The sequence below is a fragment of the Nycticebus coucang genome, chromosome Y (genome assembly GCF_027406575.1).
Source record: "Nycticebus coucang isolate mNycCou1 chromosome Y, mNycCou1.pri, whole genome shotgun sequence".
In the NCBI taxonomy this organism is placed as follows: Eukaryota; Metazoa; Chordata; class Mammalia; order Primates; family Lorisidae; genus Nycticebus; species Nycticebus coucang.
In genome coordinates, this window is record NC_069805.1 from 20,859,617 (window position 1) to 20,877,936 (window position 18,320).

The 18,320-nt window shown below is 38.4% G+C and overlaps 1 pseudogene; it reads left to right on the plus strand.

Moving 5' to 3' along the window:
* The first annotated feature begins 15,914 nt into the window (after positions 1-15,914).
* On the plus strand, positions 15,915-16,991 carry LOC128579158 (ferritin heavy chain-like; annotated as a pseudogene).
* Positions 16,992-18,320: the final 1,329 nt, after the last annotated feature.

Consider the following 18,320-nt stretch of genomic DNA (forward strand, 5'->3'; position numbering starts at 1 on the left):
GCTTCATAAAACATGTTGGGGAAGATTCGTTCCTCCTCAATTTTGTTTGAACTAATTTTTGCCATATTGGAATAAGCTCTTCCTTAAAGGTTTGATAGAATTCTGGTATGAAGCCATCTGGATCAGGGCATTTTTTTTGATGTTGTTGGCAGTTTTTTATTTATTTATTTTTTGTCTCATTCCTTGAAATAATTCTATGCAGAACTAATTCTTTTTTAAGTCTAGAGAGAGGGTGTGATTCCAAGTATGAATCCATTTACTCTACATAGTCAAATTTCTGTGTGTAGAATTTCTTGTAGTATTCAGAGAAAGTCTCTTGAATCTCTGTGGCATCTGTTATTTTCCCATTAACATTCCTGATTGAAATTAATAGAGCTTTTACTTTTCTGTATCTAGGTAGTCTGACCAAAAGTTTATCTATTTTATTTACTTTTTCAAATCACCAACTTTTGTTCCATTAATTTTCTGAATAATTTGTTTTCAATTTATTAATCTCTGTTTTAATTTTGGCTATTTCCTTTCTTCTGCAGGCTTTAGGGTTAGATTGATCTTTTTCCAATTCCCTAAGATGGTTTGTGAGTGTGCTGAAGCACTCACTCTCTGTTTTTCAAAGGCAGGCATCTACCTCAATAAATTTTCCTCTCAGGACTACTTTAGCTGTATTCCAGAGGATTTGTTAAATTGTATCTTCATTGTTCTTATGCTTGAGGAAATTAACAAATTTCTCTTTTACCTCTTCCTGAACCAAACTATAATTCAAGCATAATGTTGTTTAGTTTACAAGACTGTGTGGGTATGAACATTATTGTTGGAGTTTAGCTTCACCATTGTAGCCTTGTGGTCTGAGATGAGACATGAATAATTTCCATGACTTTGATTTTGCTGAGGTTTGATTTCTATTTTAGGATGTGATGTATTTTGGAGTATGTGCCATGAGCTGATGAGAAAAAAGCATATTCTTTTGTTTTGAAATTGTGTGTTCCATATATGTCCACTTATCCCATTTGTTCTAGGTTCACATTTAAGTCCTTTCTATCCTTGTTTAGTTTCTGTTTAGGGGATCTGTCCAGTTCTGTTATAGGGGTGTTGAAATCCATGACTATTAAGGGGTTTTAGGATATCTCATTCCTCAGTTGCCTCAAGGTGTGTTTCATGAATCTGGTAGCATTTAAATTGGTTGAATAAATATTTAAAATGGAAATGTCTTCTTGTTGTATTGTTTCTTTGACCAGTAAGAACTGTCCATCTTTGTCTTTCTTAATTAAAGTTGCTTTGAATGCACTTGGATCTGGGAATAAGATTGCAACTCTTCCTTTCTTCTGATTTCCATTTCCTTGAAACACAATTGTCCATCCCTTCACCCTGAGTCTTGATTTGGCTTTCAGGGCAAGGTGTATCTTCTGCAGACAGAGTATGGATGGCTTTTTTTTTTTTTAATGTGTGTGTGTCTGTGTTTTTATTTTTATTTTTATTTTTTGAGACAGTCTCACTATGGCCCCCTCAGTAGTGTGCCGTGTGTCATAGTTCACAATTACCTCAACACCTTGGGCTAAGCAATTACATTGGTTCAATCTCCCATTTAGCTTGGACTATAGGTAGCCACTACAATAGCTGGCTTTTTTTTTTTTTTGGTTGTAATTGTCATTGTTGTTTGGCAGTCCTGGGCTGAATTGGAACCTGCCAGTTTCAGTGTATGACTCTGGCAAGCTAGCTGCTGAGCTACAGGTACTGAGCTTGCTTAGTGTTTTTTTATCCAGTTAGCCAGCCTTTGCCTCTTCATTGAGGAATTCAATCCATTGACATTTTAAGAGTATCAAAAAGTGTGGTGGAATTCTATTCATGTTATTAAGAGATAGTTTTTTTGTGTGCTTTTTATCCTTTGTGCCACCATGATAGCTAAGCTCTGGCCTTTGGCTTCTTGTCAACCATGGTGGTGTTATATTGTGGTGTTCAGAATTGAGAATAGGTCTAAGTATTTCCTGTAGAGCTGCTCTTGTTATGATGAATTTCCTGAGTGCTTGTATATCTGCAAAAAATTTGATTTCTCTGTCAATTTTGAAGCTATGTTTAGCAGGATACAGAATTCTGGGATGAAAATTCTTTTGTTTATGGATGTTGAAATTGGATGACCATGCTCTTCTGGCTTGGAAAAGTTCAGTTTATTAGTCTGCTATCATCCTAATGGCTCTTCATTTGTAGGGTATTTGGAATTTATTTTTAGCACTTGTAGAATATTCTCCTTCATCTTGACTTTGGACAGTTTCATTACAATGTGCCTTGGAGAGTCTTTGTTGGAGTTGAGATGGCTTAGGTTTTGATATCCATCTGAAAGCAGTGTTTCTGGATTCTTAGTAAAAGTTGGGAAGTTCTTATTTATGATATACTCCAGTAGGGCTACCATATCTTTGGGAAACTCTTCTTCTCCTTTAGGGATACATATTATTCATATATTTGAACACTTCACAGCATCTCATAGTTCTCTGAGTGCCTGATCTACTTTCTCTCTCCTCTTTTCTGACTCTGTAACTACCTGTATCAATTCATAGACTTTATCCTCAAACTCTAATGTTCTTTCTTCTCCATGAAGTAATCTATTTTTGATACTTTCTACAGATTCTTAACATTCCCTGATTTTCTCTGTCATTTCTTTAAGCTCATTCATATCTTTTCTACATTCTACACAACTCTCATCTGACTTTTGGTTCTATCTTTCCATTTTCTCATCAAATGCCTGTATTGTATTAATTATCCACATTTTAAATTACATTTCTCTGAGATCCATTAATTCTTTTTATGAGAAGACTTCTTTTTTTTATTAAATCATAGCTGTGTACATTGATATGATCATGGGACATCATACATTAGCTTCATAAACCGCTTGACACAATTTTGTCACACAGGTTGACATAGCCTTCCTGACTTCTGTTAAAATTGTCTTGTGGTCCCTTGGAGGAGTTGCACTATATTGTGTCTTAATTGTTCCTAAATTATTCTATGTTTTCGTCCTCAAAACTGCTTTCTTCTTGTTCACCTTTTTCTTTCTCACTTCCTCCTCTCCTCCAAGTTATATTGCCTCAGTGTTTAGTTGATAAAGACACATATTGGAATGGGGTTAGAAGGCAGAGAAGTGTTTTTGCAAGCAAGGAGAATGAAGAAGAAACGAAACAAAAGGGAGGAAAAAAGAAGAAAAAAAGTAATGGTAAAGAAAAAGAAACAAAAATATAAAAATGGGAGAGGGAGAATGACAGAAGAAAATTGAAAAACAGGAGATGAGGAGGTGAAGGAAAGATGAGAGTGATAGAATAAATGTTATTTTTCAGCCCAGTGCTAAATTTATGTCTATAGCTCAAGGGTTTTAAGAAGCTGCACCAAGTGGGTTCCTCTAAATTAGGTACTCATAACCAGCCTGAACACATTCAGACTCTTTCTCTGCCAAAGCTGAGAAGAAAAGGAAAAGAGCAAACACAAATCACAAGAAAGGAAACTTGAGTGGGGATAGAGGAAAAAAAAAATAGAAAAGAAGATAAGAAAACATGGAAATGATCTCCAGAGTGGTCTTCTTGATACTTTCTTCCTGGTGCCAATGGTATAGAATTCTCCTGGCCTACTTGAGCCACATTACTGCTATGGTCTATATGCCAGACTGCAACTGTGTCATATCTGCCTTCAGGAAAGAAAGGGTGGTGGAAAATGGAGAAAGAAACCAAAAATAAAATAAAAATAAACAAAAATAAATTAAAACAGGGGAAAATATTGCTAAAAAGCATAGAACCAGGAATTTTCATGTACCATTCAATCAAATAAATGAGAGGGTGGGAAAATAAAAAAAGAAAGACAACAATCCAGGAATTAACAACAAAAGAGGGGAGGGGAATATCTCAGCTGTTGCAGAAGAACATCATGTGGGAATGATAAGAAGAGCAGAAGAGTCTCTATCATCTGAGAGAATGTTGAGGAGTGAAATAGGGAGTGAGAATAAATCAACTCAAATGTCTGCAACCAACAAAAATAAAAAAGAAAAAAATAACAGAGACCTTGCTCTTGTTGAATGTAAAAATGTGAATTAGGAAAAGGAACAACTGAACAACTTAGTAAAAAACAGAACACATTAAAATAAGATTTTTAAAAAAGCTGAAATACCCTGATATAAGCAATCTCAGAAACCAAAAGGTGAATTAAAGGAGAGAAAATAAAAGTTAAACACGACTCCTACAATAAAAAACCGAACAAAAAAAAGAAAAAAATAGAGAAAGTAGCAAAAAATTCTTTTTGTATATAAACATATAGAGAAAAAAGCAACAAAAAACTCCCAAATATTTCATTGCCTTTGGCTCTAGTGTAAATGGAAAAGTGTCCTTGATTGTTTTTTCAGCTTGGCTATTGTTGGTATATATAAAGGCTACAGATTCATGAGTGTTGATTTTGTAACCTGAGACATTGCTGTATTCCTTGATCACTTCTAAGAGTTTTTTTGTAGAATCCCTGGTCTTTTCCAGAAATATAATTATATCATCTGTAAAGAGTGAAAGTTTGATCTCTTCTGTCCCTATGTGGAAACCCTTGATTGCCTTTTCTTCCCTAATTGCAATGGCTAAAATTTCAATTACAATGTTAAAGAGCAGTGGGGACAATGGTCAACCTTGCCTGGTTCCTGATATGAGTGGAAATGGTTTCAATTTAACTCCACTCAATACAATATTGTCTGTAGGTTTGTTATCGATGGTCTCTATTAGTTTAAGAGATGTCCTTTCTATACCCATTTTCTTAAGTGTTCTGATCCGAAAGGGATGCTGGATATTATCAAAGGCTTTTTCTGCAGCAGTTGAGAGACTCATATGAAATTCTAAGAAAAGAAATAGCTGAAGATGTTAACAAATGTAAAAACATGCCTTGCTCATGGCTGGGAAAAATCAACATTGTCAAAATGTCTATACTACCCAAAGCAATATACACTTTTAATGCAATGCCTATTAAAACTCCATTGTCGGGCGGCGCCTGTGGCTCAGTGAGTAGGGCGCCGGTCCCATATGCCGGAGGTGGCGGGTTCAAACCCAGCCCCGGCCAAAAAAAAAAAAAAAACTCCATTGTCATACTTTAAAGATCTTGAAAAAATAATACTTCATTTTATATGGAGTCATAAAAAAAAACTCAAATAGCCAAGATACTACTCAGAAATACAAACAAAGCAGAATGAATCATGCTACCAGACCTCAGACTGTACTATAAATTGATAGTGATCACAACAGCATTGTACTTGCACAAAAACAGAGGTAGATGTATAGAACAGAATAGAGAACCAAGACATGAACCCGGCTACTTACCATTATTTGATCTTTGACAAGCCAATTAGAAACATTCAATGGAGAAAAGATTCCCTATGTACCAAATGGTGCTGGGTGAACTGGCTGGCAACCTGTAGAAAGGAGGGCCCACACCTCTCATCATTAACTAAGATAGACTCTCATTGGATTAAAGATTTAAACTTAAGAAATAAAAGTATAAAAATATTAGAAGAAAGTGCAGTGAAAACTCTTGAAGGAATTGGCCTTGGCAAATATTTTATTAGGTGGACCCCCTGGGCATTTGAAGCAGGATGAAAAATACACTACTGGGACCTGATCAAACTAAAAAGCTTCTGCACAGCCAAGAACACAGTAAATACAGCAAGCAGAAAGAATGGGAAAAGATATTTTCAGGTTATGTCTCTGACAAAGGTTTAATAACAAGAATCAACAGAGAACTCAAACATATACTCAAGGAAAGAACAAGTGATCCCATGTCATGCTGTGCAAGGGAATTGAAAAGAAACGTCTCTGAAGAAGACAGGTACATGGCCTACAGACTCATGAAGATATTTGTATCAAAATGTTTATTGCAGCCCAATTCATCATTGCTAAGTCATAGGAAAACTACAAGTGCCCAAAGACTCACAAATGGAATAATAAATTGTGGTATATGTACACTATAAAATATTATGCAGCAATAAAGAAAGATGGAGACTATATCTCTTTCATGTTTACGTGGATGGCGCTGGAAAATATTCTTCTTAGCAAAGTATCTCAAGAATAAAATGTACTCAGCCCTAATATGAAACTTATTTATAACTCAATCTTAACACAAGAATATGAGGACAGGGGCAAGGGAGGTGGGGGGAGAAGGGAGTATGGTTGGAGGGAGAGTAAGTAGGGGGCTCACACCTACCATGGATCTTAGACGGGTACAGGTGAAATTTACTAAATGTAGAATATAAAAGTCTGAACACAATAACTAAGAAAATGCCATGAAGGCTATGTTAACCAGTTCAATGAAATTATTTCAAAGTGTATATAAAACCTGCACATTGTATGTGATGATTGCATTATTGTACACAGCTATGATTTAATAAAACAATTATATATATTTATATTCATAAAAAACTTTGTTACTTTTTTCTCTTATATATATATTTAAAAAATATATAAATATATATATTTAAAAATATATATAAATATATATATTTATATATTAATATAAATATACATTAAAAACTTTGTTGCTTTTTTCTCATATATTTCTATACATAAAATTTTTGTTGCTTTCTTTCTCTTTTTTTTGGCTTTTTTTCTCTTTCTTCTTTCTTGTAGGAGTCGTGGTTAATTTTTTTATCTTTATATATTATATATATGTAAATATGCATATATATGATGTAGGAATCATGACTCATTAGGAATATATTTGTTTTGCAATATATATAGTTTTGACACCCAGTGACCCTGTGAATTTGGGTGATGAAAAGTGCAGCTATTAACCTCTGCCTGGTTCCTAGGCTTATGCCTTTTTACCAGCTAAATTGATCTTGGTGATCACCTGATTATACACTTGGCACTCATCCTTGACCATGTGTGATTCCACAGTTCTCAAAAAATATTCAGAGGCAGGTCTCACAGATTCTCACAATAATGGTTCACGTGGAGTGCTGGAGATCCTGGGCCTGTGCCATAGGATGGCTCCCTGGAGGTGGAGTTCAGCCCTCAGTGCCTTAGTTCCACTGAAACAGATCTGCCTACACAATTCTCTGGCAAATTTTATGACAACAGTGGACTCTTGAATGGGAACTTTCCCCATATGGATGTCTCACCTGCAGGCAAACTGTGGCACAGCCTCCAGACAGCACCCAACTCTAACCACTAAATTCTGCTGGGGAATGAATACTTCACCAATCTTTCCACTCAAAGACTAGCTTCCCCCAAGCATGAAAAACTGCAACAGGCTTCTTCTGGGACCTCTGTGTGTGTGGGGGGGCTGGCTGTTTCCTCTACCGTGGCCAGGTGGGCTTTTATAAACTTGCCTGGCAGTTGCCACAGCTCCAGTTTTCACTACAAGTCCAGTAATCCAGCCACTTCAATGCATACCCCAAAGTATCAGTGCACGAAAATATGCCAAGCCAGGTAAGATCTAGCCCACTTGCTCTCAACTGTTGTTCCAGGGGAGCTCAGCTAATCTTCTTTCCCATCCACCATCATACTCCACCCCCTGTTAATATTTATCTGAAATAATAATAATCAGCACAAACGATGACCCATGTAATAAACAATAGTCAGGATTCCCCTTGATCCAAAACAACATTCCAATTCAAAGGTTAATCTCCTAAATAAATTGTCCTTAGCCACTCAAAATATACATTTTTATGGTAAAGCTGAATTTGTAAAACATCAAAACAGGAGACATGAGGCGAAGATCACATAGGACCTAAACTGACCAGACCAGCTATGTCCTCTTGGCCCTAGATGGAATGACTCTACCTTGTTCTTATTACATGTGCTTTTAGCAGGACTCCAGAAAAAGGAATGCTTGAATTGATTTAAGAGTCTATTAATCAGAGACAAGTTGCAGGACATATGCGTAAACTTCAGTGGTTAGTTGTGTACATGGAAGATCTCCCAGGTAAGTCTTGAATAGACTTAGGCCTATTAATGAGTCAGAAAGTCATCTCTAAGAAGGCAGGGTAACATGATGAAGGATGTCTGATCTCTTTTCTCATGGCTAGCAACTCAGTTTTAGGGGATCCCTTTGGCCAAAGGGGATGGGGTCCAGTCAGTCAGCTACTTGAGGGGGATCCTTAAGATTTTATTTTAGCTCACACTAGGTAGTCTTTGAACACTGAGACTTTATTTGGCTTATTGTTCTGGAGGCTGGGAAGTCCAAGAGCATGCTGCTAGAATGAGGAAGGTGTCTTCTTGCTGTTTGTTCCCCTGGCAGAATGGTGAAGGCAAAACCAGCATGTGAGACAGAGACAAAATTGGAACAAAACTTATGCTGTTATCAGGAGCCCACTGCCTTGATAACTAATCCACTTCCATAGTTAAGGCTTTAGCCCATTCATGAGGGCAGAACATAATCACCTCTTCAGGGTCTCCCTCTTTATATAGACACAGTAGCCATTAAATTTCAATGTGTTTTGGAGAGGACATTCAAATCATTGTACATATAACCAATTCCACAAAGACTGAACTCTTATCTATTTTCCCACTTTTCCAAATTCCTTTATAAGAAGTCTGGTGAGTCTCAACTGCAAATAATATCTCATTGAATGCAATTGTATTAAACAACTATAATGTGGCTTATTTTCCAGGTTGACTCTAGTGTAGTTCGCCTGACAAATTCCTTTCTTCTGATTACAGGTCTTTATACAAAGCTTTCCTCTCTCAATCAATTGCCAATTAAAGAACCCCTAAAACCCACCTATGACTTGTAAGCCCCAGCTTCTAGATGCCCTGCCTTTTGGAGCTAATACAAGGTATTCTTTCCATGTATTGATTCATGGGTTTATTACTGGGTGAAGAGGCTCTGGTCACCTGTCATTGTCAGCCAATTTGCAGAGACAGGGATAGATCCACCAAACTACTTGTCAGAAGGCTGGCAATTCTGGACAATAGTGAGAGTAGCCCCTCCAAGACTGTTGTTTTTCTATCTCCAAAATCACATTTTTATTCAAAGTATTCAAATCAAAGACTATATTTACCCTTATTTTAAATAATAAACACAACTCAGTGAAAATCTATTACAACACTTTCAATTGGAAAGTCAGTTTTGTTATTTTTTAAACAGTAATTTATGTATTAATTTTTTTTTAAATTTGTTTACTTATTTCCTTTTTTTTTGAGACAGAGTGTCACTTAGTCTCCCTCAGTAGAGTGCTCTGCCATCGTAGCTCATAGCAACTTCAAATTCTTCAGCACAAGTGATTCACTTCCCTCAGACTTCCTGGTAGTTGGAACTATAGGCACCCTCCATAATTTCTGGGTAGCTTTTTTTTTTCTTTTATAGAGATGGGGTCTCACTCTTGTTCACGCTGGTCTTGAACTTCTGAACTCAAGATATTCACCCTCCTCAGCCTCCCTGAGTGCTGGGATTAAAGGCATGAGCCACCGTGCCTACTTTAGAAACCTTGAACATTTGCCTCAGCCTCACAGGTAGTGCATGCTACAGTTCTCTGCCACAACACCTGGCTATTTTAAGAGATGGGGTCTTGCTCTTGCTCAGGCTGGTCTTGAACTCCTGGGCTCAAGAAATCCTGTGGTATTGGCCCCCAGAATGTTGGTATTACAGCCATGCAAAGTCCATTTCCTAAGCTGTGCATGGTGGTTCACTGGAATTCTAGCATTTTGGGAGGCAGAGGAGGGTGGATTGTCTAAGTTCACCTGTTCCAGACCAGAGCATCTGTTTCATGTCCACCCTAGCCTGAAAGACTCCATCTTATTGTCATTTCATGTGTTTTAAGTTTCACCTATAACTCCTGTCTCCTATAACTTTGCATAAAAGCAAACTGTAGGCTAGGTGTGGTGGCTCTGACCTGTAATATCATGATTTTAGGAGGCAAGTGCAGAAGGTTTCTTGAGCCTATGAGTTCAAGACCAGCCTGAGCAACATAGTGAGACAGTGTTTTCACAAAATGTTAAAAAATTAGAGGCTATGGTGGGGCACACCTGTAGTATTATCTGCTAGAGAAGCTGAGACAAGATGATCACTAGAACCCAGGAGTTAGAGACTGAAGTGAGCTATGATCACACCACTGAACTCTAGCCCAGGAGACACGTGAGACTCTGGCTCAAAAAACAAACAACAACAACCACAATAACAAAACAAACTAAAGTAAAACATCCAAACCTATAACCTGAGCACCTAGGGCACATTTTCTCAAGACCTCTTGTGATCATGTTTCCTTGGCTGCAGTCACATGTATTAGGATCCAAATAAACCGCCTCAAATCATCTTTACAGAGTTTGAGGTTTTCTGTTGATATCTACTTCCAAACTATCTATACTCAAAGATTCTATACACTTTGTCCCAGCTTCAGTTCCAACTCCCCTTCTCTTCTCCTGTCTAGTTTCAAGGGCAATAAAGGCAAGTTCACTAGATGCCAATTCTTTTCTCAGCTAGAAGCCAGGATTATCTTGACTTCAGTTATCATTTGCTCTTGCAATAATCAATGACCAAGAGAAAGGGACAATAATGTCTGAAGGTGCAGAAAGACCAATGAAAGAGTTGCAATCAATTTCAAATGGCACAAAATTAATGGGGTATTTATACCTCTGCATTGTCTTTGTGTCTTGTCTCTATCAGCTCTTCTGATTTATGGCAGAGACACTCTTCCAAGCTTCTTTGGAAATACTCTAAGCATTCTCTTTGCTCTTAAATAACATTTCTCTTTCTTAAGAGTATATATATATATATACACATATTCTTCAGTTATGGCCTAATTCAGGGTCCTGAGAATTACTTGTTCCCATGGTCCCAGTTTATAATCTGCATATAAATTTGGATTTCTCAAACTCAAGACACAGTGTATGAAGATCACTTCTCTGGGCTCTGCATCCCCTGAATCTTCCCAATTATCTCTACCCTCTGAAACACAAACTGCAGCCGGTGGGCACGCCCAGGTTTTGAAAGACTTCCTGAAACACACCTGCTCACCTTTACTGCTCCCAGAACCCTGATACCAACATGTATCCCATCATGGTTTCAAGACATATATCCATAAACATTGTCATATAAGGTCAGGGCAAAGGGGCCTCGGCTTAAAGGTCAAAGAAAATCCTTTTGTGATGAAAAATTTGTTTTCCAATCAAAGTCAGAGTATATACCAAAAGTTTAAACCATTGCTGGCATCTTGAAATGTATGGAGCTTTGTCAGTATTTCATCCACTTCAAAAGACTATGCTGGAGCTCTCTAACCATTGAACTCATTTTTTTTTTTTTTGAGACAGAGTCTGACTATATCACCCTTGGTAGAGTGCCAAGGCATCACAGCTCACAGCAACCTCAAAATTGGGCTTAAATGATTATCTTGCCTCAGCCTCTGAGTATCTGGGACTACAGATGCCTGCAACAATGCCAAACTATTTCTTGGTTGCAGTTGCCATTGTATTTTAGCAGGCCTGAGCCAGGCTCCAACCCACCACCTTCTGTTATTTGGCTTGCCCCCTACTCACTGACCAATGGGCTTGAGTTAAAGCCTGAACTCAATTTAAAATAAGCTAGAAGCAATATGCAATTAGACCACTGGATGGCAGGACATCTTCAACATGAGTGTAACATGAAGCTGGCTCACAAAACCCCTGAGTGTTTATAAGAGTCAAGTTTCAAAGTAGAAGGACTCCACCAGGTTCAGTGGAAGGAGTTCTTCAGGTATGAATCTTCACAAGTTGATCTTTATTCTTGATAATGACGTTAGCAAATATAATTGTGATCATATGGATTGTTTACATAGTGGTATGTCTGTCCTTGTTATCACCTCTTCCCACACTTAAAAACTCTGTTAAAGAAACCATTTTAACCAAGAAAGAAAATCTGTGACTTTTGATGGAAATACAGGGTAAATACAGAGATTCCACTTTTGTCCAAAAGTGTTCTTTAGAGTTAGTCACTAGGAATCTTCAGCAAGTTTCCTGAGCATGGGTCGTTTTCAACACAAAGAACTGATCTAAATTTCATTTAGAGAAATTATTCACAGGCATTTAAAATAAGGAATTTAATGCTAAGTGCACTGAACTCCTACCAATGGTGAAGTGTGTGTATTTCAAAATTACTTTCTTCTTTTGAGAAGATGAGAGATGAGGGAATGGTCTAAAAGAAATGTAGAGAGGAGGATAGCAGTTCTGCACCTGTAGGGATGAACATTTGAGTCAATTTTCTCATTTTTCGTCATATAAATATTGGGAAATAGTCAAACAATACAACAGGCATCCCTAGTATGAAACAATGGGACTTACTTCTCTTTTCAGGAAAAATGTAGTACCTGAAAGAAAGGATACTAGAACAGTCTTATGGACAAGTGTGGTGGCTCACACCTATACTAATATCACTTTGGAAAGCTGAGGCAGGGAGGATGATTTGAGCTCAGGAATTAGAGGACAACCTGGGCAGCACTATACCAAGACCCTGTCTCTAAATAAATAAATAAATAAATACATACATAAAATATTAGCTAGATGTGGTGAGATACATGTGTAGTTTTAGAGACTTGGGAAGTTGAGGGAGGAGGATCTTTTGAGCACACGTGTTCCAGGATGCAATGAAATGTGATTGCACCACTGAACTCTGGGCTGGATGATAGAGAAGACCTTGCTTCTGAAAAAATAATAACAAATAAGTTTTTTTGTATGTGTGTGTGTGTGTGTGTGTGTGTGTGTGTGTGACAGAGTCTCACTTTGTTGCCCTCTGTAGAGTGTTGTGGTGTTCATAGCTCACAACAACCTCAAACTGGTGTGCTCAAGTGAATCTCTTGCCTGTGCTACACAAGTAGCTGTGACTACAGGCACCCACCACAACACCTGGATATTTTAGAAATAAGGTGTCACTCTGGCTCATGCTGGTTTTGAACTCTCGTGAGCTCAGGCTATCCACCCACTATGGCCTCCCACGTGAAGAAGTAAATAGAATAAAAGTAAAAAGTGAAAGTAGAGAGGATATATTTTAGATTTGGGGTTTGTATTAAATTGTTTTGGAGAATATATGAGTAATTAGCATTTTGCTTTGAAGCAGATGCTGTGAGGTATTGAGGATAATTCTAGGACTGGGAATCTTAAGAAGCCTATTTGGTAGGAGGCAAGAATTCAGAGTGTGGCTAGAGCTGTAACTGCTTTAAAAAATCAAAATGTAGTAGTCATTCATATTAGTTAGGATAGGGGAATGTTTTTCATGTCTGTACCTTACCCAAAGTTTGTGTTTAGTCTATGTTAAGGAGAGCACATGTAGGAGAATAAGATGGAGTCAGTCAGGCTAGGGCCAACATGACAAAGCTGGCCTCGTCAGTTTTGGTTCTACATGACCTTAACGTCTTCTTTTCCATCCTTGTTGTTTTGTAAATTCAAGTTTAAGCTAAAGTATATGTTAAGTAGTTTGGGGCTTTTGATTTAGGAGATTAATTTTTGAATTAGAAATGTTGTTTTTGGTCATAGGTTATGTCAGTTATTGTATATTATGAATCATGATTATCTTTGTTTACAATAAGGGACTGTCTGGGCTCCCATAGCTAACTGGTTAGGGTGCCATCTACATGCTCTGGGGCTGGTGGGGGTTCAAACCAGGCCCTGCTAAACAAATAAAAACAACAACAAAAATAGCCAGATACTGATGAGTGCCTGTAGTCCCAGCTACTGATAAGGTTGAGGCAAAAGAATATCTTGAGCTCAAGAGTTTGACGATTCTGTGAGCTTTGAGACCATGGCACTCTACCCAGGGTGACGAAGTGAGACTATGTCCCAATAAAAATGAATAAATAAATACTAAAATGAAATAATATAAAATAAGTGATACTTACTGTTTAAAGTGAGGGTTAACATGGTTTTTGCTTTGAACTTTTATGTAGAAAACTGTAGTTTTAGAAAGGGAAGGCCAGAGCTGTCTTAAAGAGGCTACTTTCACTCTTCTCCAGAATTTCTGGCTTTCTCATAGTAAAGCTCATCGGACCTAACCCCAGTCTCTGTACTTGGCTGACAGTGACAGGAAGATGGACCCTCTTCGTCTGCCATTAAAGTAGGGTTATGGTGTGGTTTAGTTTTTGCCTGTGTCCATCCCAGCCTTGTCTTGTGTTGCTGTTTTGTGAGGTTGTTTATGTTCAGCAGCAGATCACCATGGCCCAACTCTGAGTGCCAGGCCAGCTCCTCACAACACCAAGATCTGGCTGAAAATACCAGGCTAGCTCTTGGATGTCAGGGAATACCTGACATTCCCTCTTCCTAGCTATTCTTCTGGCCAAGGCCAGATAAAGTCAGCCTGAATAACATTCAACCACAATATTGAGGTTTTCACCATAGCCAAGATTTTGCTTTAGAAACTACTTGAAGACAATATATTCTAAATTTGGAGTTTCATTAGTTTCTCTTGCTCATTTTGCTACACAGGAAATTACTGAAATCCTCTGATTTGACAATGGTTGTAGAAAGGTATTAAAGATGAATTGGATCCAGGACACTCCAACTAAAAATATGACAGTAAGAGGCTCAATTATGCCACCCAAAATTATGCCTGTGTTTGGCATAAAGATTATTTTGAGCTAATTATTTTGAAGAAAAATAGGCCCAAGAGAAACTCTGAAAATATTTACATCTGTGAAAGAAATCTCCATTTTTAAAGGTTTGTCTTGCTCTGTGTCAAGATGAGAAAATGGCTTTAAATTACTGGAGACTCATACCAATATAGAAGGCAGGTATTTAAATCTGTATAACACACTTTTTGAATTTTCTTAACTTCATCTGAGTTTATTTGTTTTTTAGTTTGTAGGTGCTGTGAGGAGTGTTTGCTGTAGCATAAATTACACCTTGGCAAATTAAGAGGCAATCAAGGATTATGTAATTGCCCACAACAATACTTGCTAATGACTTGAGAGTACTTTATTTGCCTTTCAGAGTTGATGTTGTGCTCCTTAATGTTTGTGAGGGTCTGAGGTCATTTTCGGTCCCTGTTTGCTCTTAATGAGGGAATTGCAATTTACATAGTGTGCATAAAAAGGGAGTCAGTTATGCCTTCTGGGAGTTTGTTTTTTAAAGAAGCTTGTGTGTACTGCATTTTGGAGATTTCTGGGTAGGATTTTTTTCCCCAGGGAAATATGAACATAATCCACTAGAGGGATAATACTTTTAAATATCTGAAAGGGTCTCACAGTTACCCTGAATATACAAGATAATTTAGTTTGTGGCAGACCCATGTAAGTGAGAACTCATGTAATGAGAATGAGATGGATACTATCAGGCTAGGACTGACATGACATAGCTGGTCTGATTGGTTTAGGTCCTATGTGACCAGAGTAATGTAGGGATATTGATTTAGGAGATAAACTTTTCAATTGGAATGTTGTTGTATAAGTCAGTCATGGATTATGTCAATTATTATTTATTATGGGTCATGGATTATGGCAAAAGCTGTTGTTGAAGATGAATGTTATTTACTGTTATTTAGGATAAAGATGAGTAGGGCTCTTGTTTTTAACTTTATGTATGAAACTGTGGTTTTATAAATTGAAGAACAGGATAGTCTTGGATGCCTACTTTCTCTGTTCTCCAGAATTGCTGCTTTTCTGATGATAAAGCTTGTTTAACCTATCCCTGTCTCTACATATTGGCTGACAGTGACAGGCAGCTGGACTCTTTTCATCAGGTTACATAAAGTGTCTGCCTTCCATCCATGGACTAATTAGATTGGAGAAGAGCTCCCAATTGGCAAAATTCTTCAAAGTCAAATCAATGCAGTCAAAGTAGTAACACATGGACAGATAGATATAAGAGGTATAGAGATCCAGGTTGAGCTAGCAATTTATGTTAGTGGTATTACCCTAGTAGGTAGTACACTAGTAGGATGCAGAATGTATTGGTGTTGTCAGAATTTCTCCTCTTGAGACAGGGTATAGAAAGAAATTCCTCTCCTCAGCTACTGGTATGACAACCGTGTCCCCTTTGCACGTGTACCAGAACTACCACCAGGACTCAGAGGCTGCCATCAATTGCCAGCTCAACCTGGAGCTCTATACCTCTTATGTCTACCTGTCCATGTCTCACTACTCTAACTTTGATGATATGGCTTTGAAAAATTTTGCCACTGAGGAGTTTTTCTCCAGTCTCATGAGGAGCAGGCAGTACCAGTGACAGGCAGCTGGTACTCTCTTCATCTGGTTACATATGTGTCAACCCAAAATCCATGGGTGGTGGTAGTAACAATACCAAGTGGTAGTACCCAGGTAGGATTTAGAACCTGTTGGTGTGGTCAGAATCTCTCTCTATAACGAGTCTCTAGTCTCAGCCTTTGAAGAATGAAACCACGTAATGTTCTTCACCAAGAGTCACCATGGTGTCTGGCTTCAACAGTGTTTGGACAGAACCTGGTTCTCATCCCCCACCCTGGCTGGCCACTCACAACCAGCCCTCAAACACCTCTTTACTGTGCCCTCCTACTGCCCCAAGTTCCCCTGGGGCCACCACTCAAACTCTTACAGATGCCACAACCTCTCCTCAGCAACCGGCAAGACAACCATGTCCCCCTTGCTGGTGCACCAGAACTGCCACCAGGACTCAGAGGCTGCCATCAATTGCCAGCACATCCTGGAGCTCTATCCTCTTATGTCTGCCTGTCCATGTCTTACTACTTTCACCGTGATGATGTGGCTATAAAGAATTTTGCCAAGTACTTTCTTCTCCAATCTCATGAGGAGAGGGAACATGCTGAGAAACTGAGAAACCATGCAATCAGACTGATGACTGGGAGAGTGGGCTATATGCAATGGAGTGTGCATTACATTAGGGAAAAGGGTGTAAATCAGTCACTACTGGAACTGCAGAAACTGGCCAATGACAAAAATGACCCTCACTGTGTGACTTCATTGAGACACATTACCTAAAATCCATTAAAGAACTGAGCGACCACATAAACAACCTGTGCAGTGTGGGAGCCTCAGATATTGGATGTCTAAGTATCTCTTTGACCAGCACATCCTGGCAGAGAGTGATGATGAGAGCTAAGCCTTAGGTATACTTCCCCATAGCCACTGGGTGACCATGGTCACCAAGGCACTGCATGCTTCTTGGGGTTTCCTTGACCTTTTCCATAAGTTTTATCAAAACATTCACTAACGTTCTTTCATTTGTACCATTTCTTCAAATACAGAAATTTGGAACAACCCCACCCCCCCCAAAAAAAAAAAAAAGAAAGAAAGAAAGAATGGAACCACATTCCAAGCAGATAAGCAACAGGATAGAACTTATTGACAGGGAAATACTGATAGAAAGAATGACAAGCAAAAGGGGGAACAGAGCCTCTGTCAGTGGAGGGGAAGAAGGAAAGTAGGAAGCCCCAAAAGTCTTCAGTCTAGGGGGTTTAAGTCCTATTCTCCAGTCAGGGGAAGTTTGAGGAAGTTTACCGCAGTTGGCCAGAGGTCTGCCAGCAGAAAATAATCCTAAACTTACCACAGGATTTTGGGTCCTGCAGTTTTTGCCTCAGGCAAGTAATTAGGGTATGTGGTCCCTACTTCAGGAGGAACCTACTAGAAAGTGTGGCCTGTTTGTGCCTAGAAAGGGAGTCATGCTGAGAATCATTTCTGAGCTCACCCAGGCCTAGAAAACAGAGGGACCCTAGCTAGCCCTGAGCAGAAGAGCACTGTATAATTGGGTGTATAAGTGCCATTAATTACAGGAGGGGTAAGCTGGTTTTTGTGTCCCTAGAGGTAGACACATTTTTGAGTAGAGTTAAATAGTTCAATAAAATAAGACATGTTTCTGAAGAGAATAAACTGACTATTTGGCCAAAACCCCTCAATATTAATTGTCTACTTCTGACTGGCTAGGTCTTACTAATACAATAATACCCTTAGCAGAAACATTCTGATAATGTGAGGTCAAAGTCCACTTTCAAAAGGCTGAAGGTTGAAATTTAACAATATGAGGGGAGTTTAAGTGCAGGAAGGGATACTCTCTGCATTGAGAAGTGTTTAAAGGATTTGCTGGATTGGTGCGCGTAGCACAATGTTTATGGCGCTGGCCACATACACTGAAGGTGGTGGATTCAAACCCAGCCTGGGCCAGCTAAGCAACAGTGAGAGCTACAACAGAAAAAGGGAAACAGGGAAAGACTGATAGAAAGGGCATTGTGACAGATGACTGAAATGCCAGCTATTTGGGAGGCTGAGGCAAGAAAATCAATTAAGCACAACAGTTTGAGGCTGTTGTGATCTGTGAGGCAATGACACTCTATTTACGGAGACATTGTGAGACTCTATCTCACAAAAAATAAAGAAAGAAAGACAATAAAGAAATTCTATTAAATTATTATCATCAGGTCTTGGTAGATGTTAG